Here is a 26,092-nt window from a genome sequence, read left to right on the forward strand (position 1 = left end):
GAGACAATATGAACATTATTGCTGTTTGCGCAGTAAATGCATACAGAATCAAAATAAACCATGTTGTCCTTCAATAATATGCACGATTGGATGTTTCTAAAGTGGATTTGTCATTCTAACATATTTTGACACATCACTACAGCTGAATCTTAAATAGTGACAATCGCTGCATTAGACAATCAAAATTGACGCTTTCAGAGCGAAAGAAGCACATAATGAGACAATATGAACATTATTGCTGTTTGCGCAGTAAATGCATACAGAATCAAAATAAACCATGTTGTCCTTCAATAATATGCACGATTGGATGTTTCTAAAGTGGATTTGTCATTCTAACATATTTTGACACATCACTACAGCTGAATCTTAAATAGTGACATTCGCTGCATTAGACAGTCAAAACTGACGCTTTCAGAGCGAAAGAAGCACATAATGAGACAATATGAACATTATTGCTGTTTGCGCAGTAAATGCATACAGAATCAAAATTAACCATGTTGTCCTTCAATAATATGCACGATTGGATGTTTCTAAAGTGGATTTGTCATTCTAACATATTTTGACACATCACTACAGCTGAATCTTAAATAGTGACATTCGCTGCATTAGACAGTCAAAATTGACGCTTTCAGAGCGAAAGAAGCACATAATGAGACAATATGAACATTATTGCTGTTTGCGCAGTAAATGCATACAGAATCAAAATAAACCATGTTGTCCTTCAATAATATGCACGATTGGATGTTTCTAAAGTGGATTTGTCATTCTAACATATTTTGACACATCACTACAGCTGAATCTTAAATAGTGACATTCGCTGCATTAGACAGTCAAAATTGACGCTTTCAGAGCGAAAGAAGCACATAATGAGACAATATGAACATTATTGCTGTTTGCGCAGTAAATGCATACAGAATCAAAATTAACCATGTTGTCCTTCAATAATATGCACGATTGGATGTTTCTAAAGTGGATTTGTCATTCTAACATATTTTGACACATCACTACAGCTGAATCTTAAATAGTGACATTCGCTGCATTAAACAGTCAAAATTGACGCGTTCAGAGCGAAAGAAGCACATAATGAGACAATATGAACATTATTGCTGTTTGCGCAGTAAATGCATACAGAATCAAAATAAACCATGTTGTCCTTCAATAACATGCACAATTGGATGTTTCTAAAGTGGAATTGTCATTCTAACATATTTTGACACATCACTACAGCTGAATCTTAAATAGTGACATTCGCTGCATTAGACAGTCAAAATTGATGCTTTCAGAGCGAGAGAAGCATATAAACAGCAATATGAACAATTGTTGATGTTTTCAAAATAAATGCATACAGAATCAAAATAAACCATGTTGTCCTTCAATAACATGCACAATTGAATGTTTCTAAAGTGGAATTGTCATTCTAACATATTTTGACACATCACTACAGCTGAATCTTAAATAGTGACATTCGCTGCATTAGACAGTCAAAATTGACGCTTTCAGAGCGAGAGAAGCATATAAACAGCAATATGAACAATTGTTGATGTTTTCAAAATAAATGCATACAGAATCAAAATAAACCATGTTGTCCTTCAATAACATGCACAATTGGATGTTTCTGAAGACAGTCAAAATTGACGCTTTCAGAGCGAAAGAAGCACATAATGAGACAATATGAACATTATTGCTGTTTGCACAGTACAGTAAATGCATACAGAATCAAAATAAACCATGTTGTCCTTCAAGAACATGCACAATTGGATGTTTCTGAAGTGGAATTGTCATTCTAACATATTTTGACACATCACTACAGCTGAATCTTAAATAGTGACATTCGCTGCATTAGACAGTCAAAACTGACGCTTTCAGAGCGAAAGAAGCACATAATGAGACAATATGAACATTATTGCTGTTTGCGCAGTAAATGCATACAGAATCAAAATTAACCATGTTGTCCTTCAATAATATGCACGATTGGATGTTTCTAAAGTGGATTTGTCATTCTAACATATTTTGACACATCACTACAGCTGAATCTTAAATAGTGACAATCGCTGCATTAGACAGTCAAAATTCACGCTTTCAGAGCGAAAGAAGCACATAATGAGACAATATGAACATTATTGCTGTTTGCGCAGTAAATGCATACAGAATCAAAATAAACCATGTTGTCCTTCAATAATATGCACGATTGGATGTTTCTAAAGTGGATTTGTCATTCTAACATATTTTGACACATCACTACAGCTGAATCTTAAATAGTGACATTCGCTGCATTAGACAGTCAAAACTGACGCTTTCAGAGCGAAAGAAGCACATAATGAGACAATATGAACATTATTGCTGTTTGCGCAGTAAATGCATACAGAATCAAAATTAACCATGTTGTCCTTCAATAATATGCACGATTGGATGTTTCTAAAGTGGATTTGTCATTCTAACATATTTTGACACATCACTACAGCTGAATCTTAAATAGTGACATTCGCTGCATTAGACAGTCAAAACTGACGCTTTCAGAGCGAAAGAAGCACATAATGAGACAATATGAACATTATTGCTGTTTGCGCAGTAAATGCATACAGAATCAAAATAAACCATGTTGTCCTTCAATAATATGCACGATTGGATGTTTCTAAAGTGGATTTGTCATTCTAACATATTTTGACACATCACTACAGCTGAATCTTAAATAGTGACATTCGCTGCATTAGACAGTCAAAATTGACGCTTTCAGAGCGAAAGAAGCACATAATGAGACAATATGAACATTATTGCTGTTTGCGCAGTAAATGCATACAGAATCAAAATTAACCATGTTGTCCTTCAATAATATGCACGATTGGATGTTTCTAAAGTGGATTTGTCATTCTAACATATTTTGACACATCACTACAGCTGAATCTTAAATAGTGACATTCGCTGCATTAAACAGTCAAAATTGACGCGTTCAGAGCGAAAGAAGCACATAATGAGACAATATGAACATTATTGCTGTTTGCGCAGTAAATGCATACAGAATCAAAATAAACCATGTTGTCCTTCAATAATATGCACAATTGAATGTTTCTAAAGTGGATTTGTCATTCTAACATATTTTGACACATCACTACAGCTGAATCTTAAATAGTGACATTCGCTGCATTAGACAGTCAAAATTGACGCTTTCAGAGCGAAAGAAGCACATAATGAGACAATATGAACATTATTGCTGTTTGCGCAGTAAATGCATACAGAATCAAAATAAACCATGTTGTCCTTCAATAATATGCACGATTGAATGTTTCTAAAGTGGATTTGTCATTCTAACATATTTTGACACATCACTACAGCTGAATCTTAAATAGTGACATTCGCTGCATTAGACAGTCAAAATTGACGCGTTCAGAGCGAAAGAAGCACATAATGAGACAATATGAACATTATTGCTGTTTGCGCAGTAAATGCATACAGAATCAAAATAAACCATGTTGTCCTTCAATAATATGCACAATTGAATGTTTCTAAAGTGGATTTGTCATTCTAACATATTTTGACACATCACTACAGCTGAATCTTAAATAGTGACATTCGCTGCATTAGACAGTCAAAACTGACGCTTTCAGAGCGAAAGAAGCACATAATGAGACAATATGAACATTATTGCTGTTTGCGCAGTAAATGCATACAGAATCAAAATAAACCATGTTGTCCTTCAATAATATGCACAATTGAATGTTTCTAAAGTGGATTTGTCATTCTAACATATTTTGACACATCACTACAGCTGAATCTTAAATAGTGACATTCGCTGCATTAGACAGTCAAAATTGACGCGTTCAGAGCGAAAGAAGCACATAATGAGACAATATGAACATTATTGCTGTTTGCACAGTAAATGCATACAGAATCAAAATAAACCATGTTGTCCTTCAATAATATGCACAATTGAATGTTTCTAAAGTGGATTTGTCATTCTAACATATTTTGACACATCACTACAGCTGAATCTTAAATAGTGACATTCGCTGCATTAGACAGTCAAAATTGACGCTTTCAGAGCGAAAGAAGCACATAATGAGACAATATGAACATTATTGCTGTTTGCGCAGTAAATGCATACAGAATCAAAATAAACCATGTTGTCCTTCAATAACATGCACAATTGGATGTTTCTAAAGTGGAATTGTCATTCTAACATATTTTGACACATCACTACAGCTGAATCTTAAATAGTGACATTCGCTGCATTAGACAGTCAAAATTGACGCTTTCAGAGCGAAAGAAGCACATAATGAGACAATATGAACATTATTGCTGTTTGCACAGTAAATGCATACAGAATCAAAATAAACCATGTTGTCCTTCAATAACATGCACAATTGGATGTTTCTAAAGTGGAATTGTCATTCTAACATATTTTGACACATCACTACAGCTGAATCTTAAATAGTGACATTCGCTGCATTAGACAGTCAAAATTGACGCTTTCAGAGCGAGAGAAGCATATAAACAGCAATATGAACACTTGTTGATGTTTTCAAAATAAATGCATACAGAATCAAAATAAACCATGTTGTCCTTCAATAACATGCACAATTGGATGTTTCTAAAGTGGAATTGTCATTCTAACATATTTTGACACATCACTACAGCTGAATCTTAAATAGTGACATTCGCTGCATTAGACAGTCAAAATTGATGCTTTCAGAGCGAGAGAAGCATATAAACAGCAATATGAACAATTGTTGATGTTTTCAAAATAAATGCATACAGAATCAAAATAAACCATGTTGTCCTTCAATAACATGCACAATTGGATGTTTCTGAAGACAGTCAAAATTGACGCTTTCAGAGCGAAAGAAGCACATAATGAGACAATATGAACATTATTGCTGTTTGCACAGTACAGTAAATGCATACAGAATCAAAATAAACCATGTTGTCCTTCAATAACATGCACAATTGGATGTTTCTGAAGTGGAATTGTCATTCTAACATATTTTGACACATCACTACAGCTGAATCTTAAATAGTGACATTCGCTGCATTAGACAGTCAAAACTGACGCTTTCAGAGCGAAAGAAGCACATAATGAGACAATATGAACATTATTGCTGTTTGCGCAGTAAATGCATACAGAATCAAAATTAACCATGTTGTCCTTCAATAATATGCACGATTGGATGTTTCTAAAGTGGATTTGTCATTCTAACATATTTTGACACATCACTACAGCTGAATCTTAAATAGTGACATTCGCTGCATTAAACAGTCAAAATTGACGCTTTCAGAGCGAGAGAAGCATATAAACAGCAATATGAACACTTGTTGATGTTTTCAAAATAAATGCATACAGAATCAAAATAAACCATGTTGTCCTTCAATAACATGCACAATTGGATGTTTCTAAAGTGGAATTGTCATTCTAACATATTTTGACACATCACTACAGCTGAATCTTAAATAGTGACATTCGCTGCATTAGACAGTCAAAATTGATGCTTTCAGAGCGAGAGAAGCATATAAACAGCAATATGAACAATTGTTGATGTTTTCAAAATAAATGCATACAGAATCAAAATAAACCATGTTGTCCTTCAATAACATGCACAATTGGATGTTTCTGAAGACAGTCAAAATTGACGCTTTCAGAGCGAAAGAAGCACATAATGAGACAATATGAACATTATTGCTGTTTGCGCAGTAAATGCATACAGAATCAAAATAAACCATGTTGTCCTTCAATAATATGCACGATTGGATGTTTCTAAAGTGGATTTGTCATTCTAACATATTTTGACACATCACTACAGCTGAATCTTAAATAGTGACAATCGCTGCATTAGACAGTCAAAATTCACGCTTTCAGAGCGAAAGAAGCACATAATGAGACAATATGAACATTATTGCTGTTTGCACATACAGAATCAAAATAAACCATGTTGTCCTTCAATAATATGCACGATTGGATGTTTCTAAAGTGGATTTGTCATTCTAACATATTTTGACACATCACTACAGCTGAATCTTAAATAGTGACAATCGCTGCATTAGACAGTCAAAATTCACGCTTTCAGAGCGAAAGAAGCACATAATGAGACAATATGAACATTATTGCTGTTTGCGCAGTAAATGCATACAGAATCAAAATAAACCATGTTGTCCTTCAATAATATGCACGATTGGATGTTTCTAAAGTGGATTTGTCATTCTAACATATTTTGACACATCACTACAGCTGAATCTTAAATAGTGACATTCGCTGCATTAGACAGTCAAAACTGACGCTTTCAGAGCGAAAGAAGCACATAATGAGACAATATGAACATTATTGCTGTTTGCGCAGTAAATGCATACAGAATCAAAATTAACCATGTTGTCCTTCAATAATATGCACGATTGGATGTTTCTAAAGTGGATTTGTCATTCTAACATATTTTGACACATCACTACAGCTGAATCTTAAATAGTGACATTCGCTGCATTAAACAGTCAAAATTGACGCTTTCAGAGCGAGAGAAGCATATAAACAGCAATATGAACACTTGTTGATGTTTTCAAAATAAATGCATACAGAATCAAAATAAACCATGTTGTCCTTCAATAACATGCACAATTGGATGTTTCTAAAGTGGAATTGTCATTCTAACATATTTTGACACATCACTACAGCTGAATCTTAAATAGTGACATTCGCTGCATTAGACAGTCAAAATTGATGCTTTCAGAGCGAGAGAAGCATATAAACAGCAATATGAACAATTGTTGATGTTTTCAAAATAAATGCATACAGAATCAAAATAAACCATGTTGTCCTTCAATAATATGCACAATTGAATGTTTCTAAAGTGGATTTGTCATTCTAACATATTTTGACACATCACTACAGCTGAATCTTAAATAGTGACATTCGCTGCATTAGACAGTCAAAATTGACGCTTTCAGAGCGAAAGAAGCACATAATGAGACAATATGAACATTATTGCTGTTTGCGCAGTAAATGCATACAGAATCAAAATTAACCATGTTGTCCTTCAATAATATGCACGATTGGATGTTTCTAAAGTGGATTTGTCATTCTAACATATTTTGACACATCACTACAGCTGAATCTTAAATAGTGACATTCGCTGCATTAGACAGTCAAAACTGACGCTTTCAGAGCGAAAGAAGCACATAATGAGACAATATGAACATTATTGCTGTTTGCGCAGTAAATGCATACAGAATCAAAATAAACCATGTTGTCCTTCAATAATATGCACGATTGGATGTTTCTAAAGTGGATTTGTCATTCTAACATATTTTGACACATCACTACAGCTGAATCTTAAATAGTGACATTCGCTGCATTAGACAGTCAAAATTGACGCTTTCAGAGCGAAAGAAGCACATAATGAGACAATATGAACATTATTGCTGTTTGCGCAGTAAATGCATACAGAATCAAAATTAACCATGTTGTCCTTCAATAATATGCACGATTGGATGTTTCTAAAGTGGATTTGTCATTCTAACATATTTTGACACATCACTACAGCTGAATCTTAAATAGTGACATTCGCTGCATTAAACAGTCAAAATTGACGCGTTCAGAGCGAAAGAAGCACATAATGAGACAATATGAACATTATTGCTGTTTGCGCAGTAAATGCATACAGAATCAAAATAAACCATGTTGTCCTTCAATAACATGCACAATTGGATGTTTCTAAAGTGGAATTGTCATTCTAACATATTTTGACACATCACTACAGCTGAATCTTAAATAGTGACATTCGCTGCATTAGACAGTCAAAATTGACGCTTTCAGAGCGAAAGAAGCACATAATGAGACAATATGAACATTATTGCTGTTTGCACAGTAAATGCATACAGAATCAAAATAAACCATGTTGTCCTTCAATAACATGCACAATTGGATGTTTCTAAAGTGGAATTGTCATTCTAACATATTTTGACACATCACTACAGCTGAATCTTAAATAGTGACATTCGCTGCATTAGACAGTCAAAATTGACGCTTTCAGAGCGAGAGAAGCATATAAACAGCAATATGAACACTTGTTGATGTTTTCAAAATAAATGCATACAGAATCAAAATAAACCATGTTGTCCTTCAATAACATGCACAATTGGATGTTTCTAAAGTGGAATTGTCATTCTAACATATTTTGACACATCACTACAGCTGAATCTTAAATAGTGACATTCGCTGCATTAGACAGTCAAAATTGATGCTTTCAGAGCGAGAGAAGCATATAAACAGCAATATGAACAATTGTTGATGTTTTCAAAATAAATGCATACAGAATCAAAATAAACCATGTTGTCCTTCAATAACATGCACAATTGAATGTTTCTAAAGTGGAATTGTCATTCTAACATATTTTGACACATCACTACAGCTGAATCTTAAATAGTGACATTCGCTGCATTAGACAGTCAAAATTGACGCTTTCAGAGCGAGAGAAGCATATAAACAGCAATATGAACAATTGTTGATGTTTTCAAAATAAATGCATACAGAATCAAAATAAACCATGTTGTCCTTCAATAACATGCACAATTGGATGTTTCTGAAGACAGTCAAAATTGACGCTTTCAGAGCGAAAGAAGCACATAATGAGACAATATGAACATTATTGCTGTTTGCACAGTACAGTAAATGCATACAGAATCAAAATAAACCATGTTGTCCTTCAATAACATGCACAATTGGATGTTTCTGAAGTGGAATTGTCATTCTAACATATTTTGACACATCACTACAGCTGAATCTTAAATAGTGACATTCGCTGCATTAGACAGTCAAAACTGACGCTTTCAGAGCGAAAGAAGCACATAATGAGACAATATGAACATTATTGCTGTTTGCGCAGTAAATGCATACAGAATCAAAATTAACCATGTTGTCCTTCAATAATATGCACGATTGGATGTTTCTAAAGTGGATTTGTCATTCTAACATATTTTGACACATCACTACAGCTGAATCTTAAATAGTGACATTCGCTGCATTAAACAGTCAAAATTGACGCTTTCAGAGCGAGAGAAGCATATAAACAGCAATATGAACACTTGTTGATGTTTTCAAAATAAATGCATACAGAATCAAAATAAACCATGTTGTCCTTCAATAACATGCACAATTGGATGTTTCTAAAGTGGAATTGTCATTCTAACATATTTTGACACATCACTACAGCTGAATCTTAAATAGTGACATTCGCTGCATTAGACATTCAAAATTGATGCTTTCAGAGCGAGAGAAGCATATAAACAGCAATATGAACAATTGTTGATGTTTTCAAAATAAATGCATACAGAATCAAAATAAACCATGTTGTCCTTCAATAACATGCACAATTGAATGTTTCTAAAGTGGAATTGTCATTCTAACATATTTTGACACATCACTACTGCTGAATCTTAAATAGTGACATTCGCTGCATTAGACAGTCAAAATTGACGCTTTCAGAGCGAGAGAAGCATATAAACAGCAATATGAACAATTGTTGATGTTTTCAAAATAAATGCATACAGAATCAAAATAAACCATGTTGTCCTTCAATAACATGCACAATTGGATGTTTCTGAAGACAGTCAAAATTGACGCTTTCAGAGCGAAAGAAGCACATAATGAGACAATATGAACATTATTGCTGTTTGCGCAGTAAATGCATACAGAATCAAAATAAACCATGTTGTCCTTCAATAATATGCACGATTGGATGTTTCTAAAGTGGATTTGTCATTCTAACATATTTTGACACATCACTACAGCTGAATCTTAAATAGTGACAATCGCTGCATTAGACAGTCAAAATTCACGCTTTCAGAGCGAAAGAAGCACATAATGAGACAATATGAACATTATTGCTGTTTGCACATACAGAATCAAAATAAACCATGTTGTCCTTCAATAATATGCACGATTGGATGTTTCTAAAGTGGATTTGTCATTCTAACATATTTTGACACATCACTACAGCTGAATCTTAAATAGTGACAATCGCTGCATTAGACAGTCAAAATTCACGCTTTCAGAGCGAAAGAAGCACATAATGAGACAATATGAACATTATTGCTGTTTGCGCAGTAAATGCATACAGAACCAAAATAAACCATGTTGTCCTTCAATAATATGCACGATTGGATGTTTCTAAAGTGGATTTGTCATTCTAACATATTTTGACACATCACTACAGCTGAATCTTAAATAGTGACATTCGCTGCATTAGACAGTCAAAACTGACGCTTTCAGAGCGAAAGAAGCACATAATGAGACAATATGAACATTATTGCTGTTTGCGCAGTAAATGCATACAGAATCAAAATTAACCATGTTGTCCTTCAATAATATGCACGATTGGATGTTTCTAAAGTGGATTTGTCATTCTAACATATTTTGACACATCACTACAGCTGAATCTTAAATAGTGACATTCGCTGCATTAGACAGTCAAAACTGACGCTTTCAGAGCGAAAGAAGCACATAATGAGACAATATGAACATTATTGCTGTTTGCGCAGTAAATGCATACAGAATCAAAATAAACCATGTTGTCCTTCAATAATATGCACGATTGGATGTTTCTAAAGTGGATTTGTCATTCTAACATATTTTGACACATCACTACAGCTGAATCTTAAATAGTGACATTCGCTGCATTAGACAGTCAAAATTGACGCTTTCAGAGCGAAAGAAGCACATAATGAGACAATATGAACATTATTGCTGTTTGCGCAGTAAATGCATACAGAATCAAAATTAACCATGTTGTCCTTCAATAATATGCACGATTGGATGTTTCTAAAGTGGATTTGTCATTCTAACATATTTTGACACATCACTACAGCTGAATCTTAAATAGTGACATTCGCTGCATTAAACAGTCAAAATTGACGCGTTCAGAGCGAAAGAAGCACATAATGAGACAATATGAACATTATTGCTGTTTGCGCAGTAAATGCATACAGAATCAAAATAAACCATGTTGTCCTTCAATAACATGCACAATTGGATGTTTCTAAAGTGGAATTGTCATTCTAACATATTTTGACACATCACTACAGCTGAATCTTAAATAGTGACATTCGCTGCATTAGACAGTCAAAATTGACGCTTTCAGAGCGAAAGAAGCACATAATGAGACAATATGAACATTATTGCTGTTTGCACAGTAAATGCATACAGAATCAAAATAAACCATGTTGTCCTTCAATAACATGCACAATTGGATGTTTCTAAAGTGGAATTGTCATTCTAACATATTTTGACACATCACTACAGCTGAATCTTAAATAGTGACATTCGCTGCATTAGACAGTCAAAATTGACGCTTTCAGAGCGAGAGAAGCATATAAACAGCAATATGAACACTTGTTGATGTTTTCAAAATAAATGCATACAGAATCAAAATAAACCATGTTGTCCTTCAATAACATGCACAATTGGATGTTTCTAAAGTGGAATTGTCATTCTAACATATTTTGACACATCACTACAGCTGAATCTTAAATAGTGACATTCGCTGCATTAGACAGTCAAAATTGATGCTTTCAGAGCGAGAGAAGCATATAAACAGCAATATGAACAATTGTTGATGTTTTCAAAATAAATGCATACAGAATCAAAATAAACCATGTTGTCCTTCAATAACATGCACAATTGAATGTTTCTAAAGTGGAATTGTCATTCTAACATATTTTGACACATCACTACAGCTGAATCTTAAATAGTGACATTCGCTGCATTAGACAGTCAAAATTGACGCTTTCAGAGCGAGAGAAGCATATAAACAGCAATATGAACAATTGTTGATGTTTTCAAAATAAATGCATACAGAATCAAAATAAACCATGTTGTCCTTCAATAACATGCACAATTGGATGTTTCTGAAGACAGTCAAAATTGACGCTTTCAGAGCGAAAGAAGCACATAATGAGACAATATGAACATTATTGCTGTTTGCACAGTACAGTAAATGCATACAGAATCAAAATAAACCATGTTGTCCTTCAATAACATGCACAATTGGATGTTTCTGAAGTGGAATTGTCATTCTAACATATTTTGACACATCACTACAGCTGAATCTTAAATAGTGACATTCGCTGCATTAGACAGTCAAAACTGACGCTTTCAGAGCGAAAGAAGCACATAATGAGACAATATGAACATTATTGCTGTTTGCGCAGTAAATGCATACAGAATCAAAATTAACCATGTTGTCCTTCAATAATATGCACGATTGGATGTTTCTAAAGTGGATTTGTCATTCTAACATATTTTGACACATCACTACAGCTGAATCTTAAATAGTGACATTCGCTGCATTAAACAGTCAAAATTGACGCTTTCAGAGCGAGAGAAGCATATAAACAGCAATATGAACACTTGTTGATGTTTTCAAAATAAATGCATACAGAATCAAAATAAACCATGTTGTCCTTCAATAACATGCACAATTGGATGTTTCTAAAGTGGAATTGTCATTCTAACATATTTTGACACATCACTACAGCTGAATCTTAAATAGTGACATTCGCTGCATTAGACATTCAAAATTGATGCTTTCAGAGCGAGAGAAGCATATAAACAGCAATATGAACAATTGTTGATGTTTTCAAAATAAATGCATACAGAATCAAAATAAACCATGTTGTCCTTCAATAACATGCACAATTGAATGTTTCTAAAGTGGAATTGTCATTCTAACATATTTTGACACATCACTACTGCTGAATCTTAAATAGTGACATTCGCTGCATTAGACAGTCAAAATTGACGCTTTCAGAGCGAGAGAAGCATATAAACAGCAATATGAACAATTGTTGATGTTTTCAAAATAAATGCATACAGAATCAAAATAAACCATGTTGTCCTTCAATAACATGCACAATTGGATGTTTCTGAAGACAGTCAAAATTGACGCTTTCAGAGCGAAAGAAGCACATAATGAGACAATATGAACATTATTGCTGTTTGCGCAGTAAATGCATACAGAATCAAAATAAACCATGTTGTCCTTCAATAATATGCACGATTGGATGTTTCTAAAGTGGATTTGTCATTCTAACATATTTTGACACATCACTACAGCTGAATCTTAAATAGTGACAATCGCTGCATTAGACAGTCAAAATTCACGCTTTCAGAGCGAAAGAAGCACATAATGAGACAATATGAACATTATTGCTGTTTGCACATACAGAATCAAAATAAACCATGTTGTCCTTCAATAATATGCACGATTGGATGTTTCTAAAGTGGATTTGTCATTCTAACATATTTTGACACATCACTACAGCTGAATCTTAAATAGTGACAATCGCTGCATTAGACAGTCAAAATTCACGCTTTCAGAGCGAAAGAAGCACATAATGAGACAATATGAACATTATTGCTGTTTGCGCAGTAAATGCATACAGAACCAAAATAAACCATGTTGTCCTTCAATAATATGCACGATTGGATGTTTCTGAAGTGGATTTGTCATTCTAACATATTTTGACACATCACTACAGCTGAATCTTAAATAGTGACATTCGCTGCATTAGACAGTCAAAACTGACGCTTTCAGAGCGAAAGAAGCACATAATGAGACAATATGAACATTATTGCTGTTTGCGCAGTAAATGCATACAGAATCAAAATTAACCATGTTGTCCTTCAATAATATGCACGATTGGATGTTTCTAAAGTGGATTTGTCATTCTAACATATTTTGACACATCACTACAGCTGAATCTTAAATAGTGACATTCGCTGCATTAGACAGTCAAAACTGACGCTTTCAGAGCGAAAGAAGCACATAATGAGACAATATGAACATTATTGCTGTTTGCGCAGTAAATGCATACAGAATCAAAATAAACCATGTTGTCCTTCAATAATATGCACGATTGGATGTTTCTAAAGTGGATTTGTCATTCTAACATATTTTGACACATCACTACAGCTGAATCTTAAATAGTGACATTCGCTGCATTAGACAGTCAAAATTGACGCTTTCAGAGCGAAAGAAGCACATAATGAGACAATATGAACATTATTGCTGTTTGCGCAGTAAATGCATACAGAATCAAAATTAACCATGTTGTCCTTCAATAATATGCACGATTGGATGTTTCTAAAGTGGATTTGTCATTCTAACATATTTTGACACATCACTACAGCTGAATCTTAAATAGTGACATTCGCTGCATTAAACAGTCAAAATTGACGCGTTCAGAGCGAAAGAAGCACATAATGAGACAATATGAACATTATTGCTGTTTGCGCAGTAAATGCATACAGAATCAAAATAAACCATGTTGTCCTTCAATAACATGCACAATTGGATGTTTCTAAAGTGGAATTGTCATTCTAACATATTTTGACACATCACTACAGCTGAATCTTAAATAGTGACATTCGCTGCATTAGACAGTCAAAATTGACGCTTTCAGAGCGAAAGAAGCACATAATGAGACAATATGAACATTATTGCTGTTTGCACAGTAAATGCATACAGAATCAAAATAAACCATGTTGTCCTTCAATAACATGCACAATTGGATGTTTCTAAAGTGGAATTGTCATTCTAACATATTTTGACACATCACTACAGCTGAATCTTAAATAGTGACATTCGCTGCATTAGACAGTCAAAATTGACGCTTTCAGAGCGAGAGAAGCATATAAACAGCAATATGAACACTTGTTGATGTTTTCAAAATAAATGCATACAGAATCAAAATAAACCATGTTGTCCTTCAATAACATGCACAATTGGATGTTTCTAAAGTGGAATTGTCATTCTAACATATTTTGACACATCACTACAGCTGAATCTTAAATAGTGACATTCGCTGCATTAGACAGTCAAAATTGATGCTTTCAGAGCGAGAGAAGCATATAAACAGCAATATGAACAATTGTTGATGTTTTCAAAATAAATGCATACAGAATCAAAATAAACCATGTTGTCCTTCAATAACATGCACAACTGAATGTTTCTAAAGTGGAATTGTCATTCTAACATATTTTGACACATCACTACAGCTGAATCTTAAATAGTGACATTCGCTGCATTAGACAGTCAAAATTGACGCTTTCAGAGCGAGAGAAGCATATAAACAGCAATATGAACAATTGTTGATGTTTTCAAAATAAATGCATACAGAATCAAAATAAACCATGTTGTCCTTCAATAACATGCACAATTGGATGTTTCTGAAGACAGTCAAAATTGACGCTTTCAGAGCGAAAGAAGCACATAATGAGACAATATGAACATTATTGCTGTTTGCACAGTACAGTAAATGCATACAGAATCAAAATAAACCATGTTGTCCTTCAATAACATGCACAATTGGATGTTTCTGAAGTGGAATTGTCATTCTAACATATTTTGACACATCACTACAGCTGAATCTTAAATAGTGACATTCGCTGCATTAGACAGTCAAATTTGACGCTTTCAGAGCGAAAGAAGCACATAATGAGACAATATGAACATTATTGCTGTTTGCGCAGTAAATGCATACAGAATCAAAATAAACCATGTTGTCCTTCAATAATATGCACGATTGGATGTTTCTAAAGTGGATTTGTCATTCTAACATATTTTGACACATCACTACAGCTGAATCTTAAATAGTGACATTCGCTGCATTAGACAGTCAAAACTGACGCTTTCAGAGCGAAAGAAGCACATAATGAGACAATATGAACATTATTGCTGTTTGCGCAGTAAATGCATACAGAATCAAAATTAACCATGTTGTCCTTCAATAATATGCACGATTGGATGTTTCTAAAGTGGATTTGTCATTCTAACATATTTTGACACATCACTACAGCTGAATCTTAAATAGTGACATTCGCTGCATTAAACAATCAAAATTGACGCGTTCAGAGCGAAAGAAGCACATAATGAGACAATATGAACATTATTGCTGTTTGCGCAGTAAATGCATACAGAATCAAAATAAACCATGTTGTCCTTCAATAATATGCACAATTGAATGTTTCTAAAGTGGATTTGTCATTCTAACATATTTTGACACATCACTACAGCTGAATCTTAAATAGTGACATTCGCTGCATTAGACAGTCAAAATTGACGCTTTCAGAGCGAAAGAAGCACATAATGAGACAATATGAACATTATTGCTGTTTGCGCAGTAAATGCATACAGAATCAAAATAAACCATGTTGTCCTTCAATAATATGCACGATTGGATGTTTCTAAAGTGGATTTGTCATTCTAACATATTTTGACACATCACTACAGCTGAATCTTAAATAGTGACATTCGCTGCATTAGACAGTCAAAATTGACGCGTTCAGAGCGAAAGAAGCACATAATGAGACAATATGAACATTATTGCTGTTTGCGCAGTAAATGCATACAGAATCAAAATTAACCATGTTGTCCTTCAATAATATGCACGATTGAATGTTTCTAAAGTGGATTTGTCATTCTAACATATTTTGACACATCACTACAGCTGAATCTTAAATAGTGACATTCGCTGCATTAGACAGTCAAAATTGACGCGTTCAGAGCGAAAGAAGCACATAATGAGACAATATGAACATTATTGCTGTTTGCGCAGTAAATGCATACAGAATCAAAATAAACCATGTTGTCCTTCAATAATATGCACAATTGAATGTTTCTAAAGTGGATTTGTCATTCTAACATATTTTGACACATCACTACAGCTGAATCTTAAATAGTGACATTCGCTGCATTAGACAGTCAAAACTGACGCTTTCAGAGCGAAAGAAGCACATAATGAGACAATATGAACATTATTGCTGTTTGCGCAGTAAATGCATACAGAATCAAAATTAACCATGTTGTCCTTCAATAATATGCACGATTGGATGTTTCTAAAGTGGATTTGTCATTCTAACATATTTTGACACATCACTACAGCTGAATCTTAAATAGTGACATTCGCTGCATTAGACAGTCAAAACTGACGCTTTCAGAGCGAAAGAAGCACATAATGAGACAATATGAACATTATTGCTGTTTGCGCAGTAAATGCATACAGAATCAAAATAAACCATGTTGTCCTTCAATAATATGCACGATTGGATGTTTCTAAAGTGGATTTGTCATTCTAACATATTTTGACACATCACTACAGCTGAATCTTAAATAGTGACATTCGCTGCATTAGACAGTCAAAATTGACGCTTTCAGAGCGAAAGAAGCACATAATGAGACAATATGAACATTATTGCTGTTTGCGCAGTAAATGCATACAGAATCAAAATTAACCATGTTGTCCTTCAATAATATGCACGATTGGATGTTTCTAAAGTGGATTTGTCATTCTAACATATTTTGACACATCACTACAGCTGAATCTTAAATAGTGACATTCGCTGCATTAAACAGTCAAAATTGACGCGTTCAGAGCGAAAGAAGCACATAATGAGACAATATGAACATTATTGCTGTTTGCGCAGTAAATGCATACAGAATCAAAATAAACCATGTTGTCCTTCAATAACATGCACAATTGGATGTTTCTAAAGTGGAATTGTCATTCTAACATATTTTGACACATCACTACAGCTGAATCTTAAATAGTGACATTCGCTGCATTAGACAGTCAAAATTGACGCTTTCAGAGCGAGAGAAGCATATAAACAGCAATATGAACACTTTTGATGTTTTCAAAATAAATGCATACAGAATCAAAATAAACCATGTTGTCCTTCAATAACATGCACAATTGGATGTTTCTAAAGTGGAATTGTCATTCTAACATATTTTGACACATCACTACAGCTGAATCTTAAATAGTGACATTCGCTGCATTAGACAGTCAAAATTGATGCTTTCAGAGCGAGAGAAGCATATAAACAGCAATATGAACAATTGTTGATGTTTTCAAAATAAATGCATACAGAATCAAAATAAACCATGTTGTCCTTCAATAACATGCACAATTGAATGTTTCTAAAGTGGAATTGTCATTCTAACATATTTTGACACATCACTACAGCTGAATCTTAAATAGTGACATTCGCTGCATTAGACAGTCAAAATTGACGCTTTCAGAGCGAGAGAAGCATATAAACAGCAATATGAACACTTGTTGATGTTTTCAAAATAAATGCATACAGAATCAAAATAAACCATGTTGTCCTTCAATAACATGCACAATTGGATGTTTCTAAAGTGGAATTGTCATTCTAACATATTTTGACACATCACTACAGCTGAATCTTAAATAGTGACATTCGCTGCATTAGACAGTCAAAATTGATGCTTTCAGAGCGAGAGAAGCATATAAACAGCAATATGAACAATTGTTGATGTTTTCAAAATAAATGCATACAGAATCAAAATAAACCATGTTGTCCTTCAATAACATGCACAATTGAATGTTTCTAAAGTGGAATTGTCATTCTAACATATTTTGACACATCACTACAGCTGAATCTTAAATAGTGACATTCGCTGCATTAGACAGTCAAAATTGACGCTTTCAGAGCGAGAGAAGCATATAAACAGCAATATGAACACTTGTTGATGTTTTCAAAATAAATGCATACAGAATCAAAATAAACCATGTTGTCCTTCAATAACATGCACAATTGGATGTTTCTAAAGTGGAATTGTCATTCTAACATATTTTGACACATCACTACAGCTGAATCTTAAATAGTGACATTCGCTGCATTAGACAGTCAAAATTGATGCTTTCAGAGCGAGAGAAGCATATAAACAGCAATATGAACAATTGTTGATGTTTTCAAAATAAATGCATACAGAATCAAAATAAACCATGTTGTCCTTCAATAACATGCACAATTGAATGTTTCTAAAGTGGAATTGTCATTCTAACATATTTTGACACATCACTACAGCTGAATCTTAAATAGTGACATTCGCTGCATTAGACAGTCAAAATTGACGCTTTCAGAGCGAGAGAAGCATATAAACAGCAATATGAACAATTGTTGATGTTTTCAAAATAAATGCATACAGAATCAAAATAAACCATGTTGTCCTTCAATAACATGCACAATTGGATGTTTCTGAAGACAGTCAAAATTGACGCTTTCAGAGCGAAAGAAGCACATAATGAGACAATATGAACATTATTGCTGTTTGCACAGTACAGTAAATGCATACAGAATCAAAATAAACCATGTTGTCCTTCAATAACATGCACAATTGGATGTTTCTGAAGTGGAATTGTCATTCTAACATATTTTGACACATCACTACAGCTGAATCTTAAATAGTGACATTCGCTGCATTAGACAGTCAAATTTGACGCTTTCAGAGCGAAAGAAGCACATAATGAGACAATATGAACATTATTGCTGTTTGCGCAGTAAATGCATACAGAATCAAAATAAACCATGTTGTCCTTCAATAATATGCACGATTGGATGTTTCTAAAGTGGATTTGTCATTCTAACATATTTTGACACATCACTACAGCTGAATCTTAAATAGTGACATTCGCTGCATTAGACAGTCAAAACTGACGCTTTCAGAGCGAAAGAAGCACATAATGAGACAATATGAACATTATTGCTGTTTGCGCAGTAAATGCATACAGAATCAAAATTAACCATGTTGTCCTTCAATAATATGCACGATTGGATGTTTCTAAAGTGGATTTGTCATTCTAACATATTTTGACACATCACTACAGCTGAATCTTAAATAGTGACATTCGCTGCATTAAACAATCAAAATTGACGCGTTCAGAGCGAAAGAAGCACATAATGAGACAATATGAACATTATTGCTGTTTGCGCAGTAAATGCATACAGAATCAAAATAAACCATGTTGTCCTTCAATAATATGCACAATTGAATGTTTCTAAAGTGGATTTGTCATTCTAACATATTTTGACACATCACTACAGCTGAATCTTAAATAGTGACATTCGCTGCATTAGACAGTCAAAATTGACGCTTTCAGAGCGAAAGAAGCACATAATGAGACAATATGAACATTATTGCTGTTTGCGCAGTAAATGCATACAGAATCAAAATAAACCATGTTGTCCTTCAATAATATGCACGATTGGATGTTTCAAAAGTGGATTTGTCATTCTAACATATTTTGACACATCACTACAGCTGAATCTTAAATAGTGACATTCGCTGCATTAGACAGTCAAAATTGACGCGTTCAGAGCGAAAGAAGCACATAATGAGACAATATGAACATTATTGCTGTTTGCGCAGTAAATGCATACAGAATCAAAATTAACCATGTTGTCCTTCAATAATATGCACGATTGAATGTTTCTAAAGTGGATTTGTCATTCTAACATATTTTGACACATCACTACAGCTGAATCTTAAATAGTGACATTCGCTGCATTAGACAGTCAAAATTGATGCTTTCAGAGCGAGAGAAGCATATAAACAGCAATATGAACAATTGTTGATGTTTTCAAAATAAATGCATACAGAATCAAAATAAACCATGTTGTCCTTCAATAACATGCACAATTGAATGTTTCTAAAGTGGAATTGTCATTCTAACATATTTTGACACATCACTACAGCTGAATCTTAAATAGTGACATTCGCTGCATTAGACAGTCAAAATTGACGCTTTCAGAGCGAGAGAAGCATATAAACAGCAATATGAACAATTGTTGATGTTTTCAAAATAAATGCATACAGAATCAAAATAAACCATGTTGTCCTTCAATAACATGCACAATTGGATGTTTCTGAAGACAGTCAAAATTGACGCTTTCAGAGCGAAAGAAGCACATAATGAGACAATATGAACATTATTGCTGTTTGCACAGTACAGTAAATGCATACAGAATCAAAATAAACCATGTTGTCCTTCAATAACATGCACAATTGGATGTTTCTGAAGTGGAATTGTCATTCTAACATATTTTGACACATCACTACAGCTGAATCTTAAATAGTGACATTCGCTGCATTAGACAGTCAAATTTGACGCTTTCAGAGCGAAAGAAGCACATAATGAGACAATATGAACATTATTGCTGTTTGCGCAGTAAATGCATACAGAATCAAAATAAACCATGTTGTCCTTCAATAATATGCACGATTGGATGTTTCTAAAGTGGATTTGTCATTCTAACATATTTTGACACATCACTACAGCTGAATCTTAAATAGTGACATTCGCTGCATTAGACAGTCAAAACTGACGCTTTCAGAGCGAAAGAAGCACATAATGAGACAATATGAACATTATTGCTGTTTGCACAGTAAATGCATACAGAATCAAAATAAACCATGTTGTCCTTCAATAATATGCACAATTGGATGTTTCTAAAGTGGATTTGTCATTCTAACATATTTTGACACATCATTACAGCTGAATCTTAAATAGTGACAATCGCTGCATTAGACAGTCAAAATTCACGCTTTCAGAGCGAAAGAAGCACATAATGAGACAATATGAACATTATTGCTGTTTGCGCAGTAAATGCATACAGAATCAAAATAAACCATGTTGTCCTTCAATAATATGCACAATTGAATGTTTCTAAAGTGGATTTGTCATTCTAACATATTTTGACACATCACTACAGCTGAATCTTAAATAGTGACATTCGCTGCATTAGACAGTCAAAATTGACGCTTTCAGAGCGAAAGAAGCACATAATGAGACAATATGAACATTATTGCTGTTTGCGCAGTAAATGCATACAGAATCAAAATAAACCATGTTGTCCTTCAATAATATGCACGATTGGATGTTTCTAAAGTGGATTTGTCATTCTAACATATTTTGACACATCACTACAGCTGAATCTTAAATAGTGACATTCGCTGCATTAGACAGTCAAAACTGACGCTTTCAGAGCGAAAGAAGCACATAATGAGACAATATGAACATTATTGCTGTTTGCGCAGTAAATGCATACAGAATCAAAATTAACCATGTTGTCCTTCAATAATATGCACGATTGGATGTTTCTAAAGTGGATTTGTCATTCTAACATATTTTGACACATCACTACAGCTGAATCTTAAATAGTGACATTCGCTGCATTAAACAATCAAAATTGACGCGTTCAGAGCGAAAGAAGCACATAATGAGACAATATGAACATTATTGCTGTTTGCGCAGTAAATGCATACAGAATCAAAATAAACCATGTTGTCCTTCAATAATATGCACGATTGGATGTTTCTAAAGTGGATTTGTCATTCTAACATATTTTGACACATCACTACAGCTGAATCTTAAATAGTGACAATCGCTGCATTAGACAGTCAAAATTCACGCTTTCAGAGCGAAAGAAGCACATAATGAGACAATATGAACATTATTGCTGTTTGCGCAGTAAATGCATACAGAATCAAAATAAACCATGTTGTCCTTCAATAACATGCACGATTGGATGTTTCTAAAGTGGATTTGTCATTCTAACATATTTTGACACATCACTACAGCGACATTCGCTGCATTAGACAGTCAAAATTGACGCTTTCAGAGCGAAAGAAGCACATAATGAGACAATATGAACATTATTGCTGTTTGCGCAGTAAATGCATACAGAATCAAAATAAACCATGTTGTCCTTCAATAATATGCACAATTGAATGTTTCTAAAGTGGATTTGTCATTCTAACATATTTTGACACATCACTACAGCTGAATCTTAAATAGTGACATTCGCTGCATTAGACAGTCAAAATTGACGCTTTCAGAGCGAGAGAAGCATATAAACAGCAATATGAACACTTGTTGATGTTTTCAAAATAAATGCATACAGAATCAAAATAAACCATGTTGTCCTTCAATAACATGCACAATTGGATGTTTCTAAAGTGGAATTGTCATTCTAACATATTTTGACACATCACTACAGCTGAATCTTAAATAGTGACATTCGCTGCATTAGACAGTCAAAATTGATGCTTTCAGAGCGAGAGAAGCATATAAACAGCAATATGAACAATTGTTGATGTTTTCAAAATAAATGCATACAGAATCAAAATAAACCATGTTGTCCTTCAATAACATGCACAATTGAATGTTTCTAAAGTGGAATTGTCATTCTAACATATTTTGACACATCACTACAGCTGAATCTTAAATAGTGACATTCGCTGCATTAGACAGTCAAAATTGACGCTTTCAGAGCGAGAGAAGCATATAAACAGCAATATGAACAATTGTTGATGTTTTCAAAATAAATGCATACAGAATCAAAATAAACCATGTTGTCCTTCAATAACATGCACAATTGGATGTTTCTGAAGACAGTCAAAATTGACGCTTTCAGAGCGAAAGAAGCACATAATGAGACAATATGAACATTATTGCTGTTTGCACAGTACAGTAAATGCATACAGAATCAAAATAAACCATGTTGTCCTTCAATAACATGCACAATTGGATGTTTCTAAAGTGGAATTGTCATTCTAACATATTTTGGCACATCACTACAGCTGAATCTTAAATAGTGACATTCACTGCATTAGACAGTCAAATTTGACGCTTTCAGAGCGAAAGAAGCACATAATGAGACAATATGAACATTATTGCTGTTTGCGCAGTAAATGCATACAGAATCAAAATAAACCATGTTGTCCTTCAATAATATGCACGATTGGATGTTTCTAAAGTGGATTTGTCATTCTAACATATTTTGACACATCACTACAGCTGAATCTTAAATAGTGACATTCGCTGCATTAGACAGTCAAAATTGACGCTTTCAGAGCGAAAGAAGCACATAATGAGACAATATGAACATTATTGCTGTTTGCGCAGTAAATGCATACAGAATCAAAATAAACCATGTTGTCCTTCAATAATATGCACGATTGGATGTTTCTAAAGTGGATTTGTCATTCTAACATATTTTGACACATCACTACAGCTGAATCTTAAATAGTGACAATCGCTGCATTAGACAGTCAAAATTCACGCTTTCAGAGCGAAAGAAGCACATAATGAGACAATATGAACATTATTGCTGTTTGCACAGTACAGTAAATGCATACAGAATCAAAATAAACCATGTTGTCCTTCAATAACATGCACAATTGGATGTTTCTAAAGTGGAATTGTCATTCTAACATATTTTGACACATCACTACAGCTGAATCTTAAATAGTGACATTCGCTGCATTAGACAGTCAAAATTGATGCTTTCAGAGCGAGAGAAGCATATAAACAGCAATATGAACAATTGTTGATGTTTTCAAAATAAATGCATACAGAATCAAAATAAACCATGTTGTCCTTCAATAACATGCACAATTGGATGTTTCTAAAGTGGAATTGTCATTCTAACATATTTTGACACATCACTACAGCTGAATCTTAAATAGTGACATTCGCTGCATTAGACAGTCAAAATTGACGCTTTCAGAGCGAGAGAAGCATATAAACAGCAATATGAACACTTGATGTTTTCAAAATAAATGCATACAGAATCAAAATAAACCATGTTGTCCTTCAATAACATGCACAATTGGATGTTTCTGAAGACAGTCAAAATTGACGCTTTCAGAGCGAAAGAAGCACATAATGAGACAATATGAACATTATTGCTGTTTGCACAGTACAGTAAATGCATACAGAATCAAAATAAACCATGTTGTCCTTCAATAACATGCACAATTGGATGTTTCTAAAGTGGAATTGTCATTCTAACATATTTTGACACATCACTACAGCTGAATCTTAAATAGTGACATTCGCTGCATTAGACAGTCAAAATTGATGCTTTCAGAGCGAAAGAAGCACATAATGAGACAATATGAACATTATTGCTGTTTGCACAGTAAATGCATACAGAATCAATATAAACCATGTTGTCCTTCAATAACATGCACAATTGGATGTTTCTAAAGTGGAATTGTCATTCTAACATATTTTGACACATCACTACAGCCGAATCTTAAATAGTGACATTCACTGCATTAGACAGTCAAATTTGACGCTTTCAGAGCGAAAGAAGCACATAATGAGACAATATGAACATTATTGCTGTTTGCACAGTACAGTAAATGCATACAGAATCAAAATAAACCATGTTGTCCTTCAATAATATGCACAATTGGATGTTTCTAAAGTGGAATTGTCATTCTAACATAGTTTGATACATCACTACAGCTGAATCTTAAATAGTGACATTCGCTGCATTAGACAGTCAAAATTGACGCTTTCAGAGCGAAAGAAGCACATAATGAGACAATATGAACATTATTGCTGTTTGCACAGTAAATGCATACAGAATCAAAATAAACCATGTTGTCCTTCAATAATATGCACAATTGGATGTTTCTAAAGTGGAATTGTCATTCTAACATAGTTTGATACATCACTACAGCTGAATCTTAAATAGTGACATTCGCTGCATTAGACAGTCAAAATTAACGCTTTCAGAGCGAAAGAAGCATATAACAGCAATATGAACATTTGTTGCTGTTTTCACAGTAAGTGCATACGGAATCAAAATAAAATATGCTGTCTTTCAATAAACGTGCACAATTGAATGTTTCCAAAGTGATATTGTCATTTTGTAACACTTTGACACCTAACAACTGCTGAATCTTCAATACTGACATCATCTGATTTTACTTTCAAAATGACATTGTTTGGGCGAGACAAGCCCGACATCAACACTTGAATTTTTCACAGTAACTTTGAAGGCTTTCAAATTAAAACATCTTGTCCTTCATAAACATTCACAGTTAAATGTTTCCAAAAATGGAATTGCCATTCTCATATAGGTCAATGCTTAAAAACACATGAACGTTGATGGTCATTTGCTTTTACAGGAGCCCAAAATGAACACATATGTTTCACAATAACTGACAAAGAAGTGAAATGAAACATTTGAGTGTTTCTGAGTGGTATTGTCATTCTAAGACAGTTTGACACATAAAAACAATTGAATCTCTAATGGTGACGTTCATGTGATTTTACTCTTAAAACCACATTGTGTGAGCAACACAAGCAAAAAATCAAGCACAAGTCAAATTAAATCATGCTGTCCTTCAACAACTATTAACATTTCAAATTTCCTAAAGTGGAACTGTCATTAGTGGACAGTTTGGCACATAAAGAAAGAACAGCTGTATTATAAAATGGGGTCATTTGTTTT

This window comes from Chaetodon trifascialis, chromosome 24, assembly GCF_039877785.1.
Source record: "Chaetodon trifascialis isolate fChaTrf1 chromosome 24, fChaTrf1.hap1, whole genome shotgun sequence".
Taxonomy (NCBI): Eukaryota; Metazoa; Chordata; class Actinopteri; order Chaetodontiformes; family Chaetodontidae; genus Chaetodon; species Chaetodon trifascialis.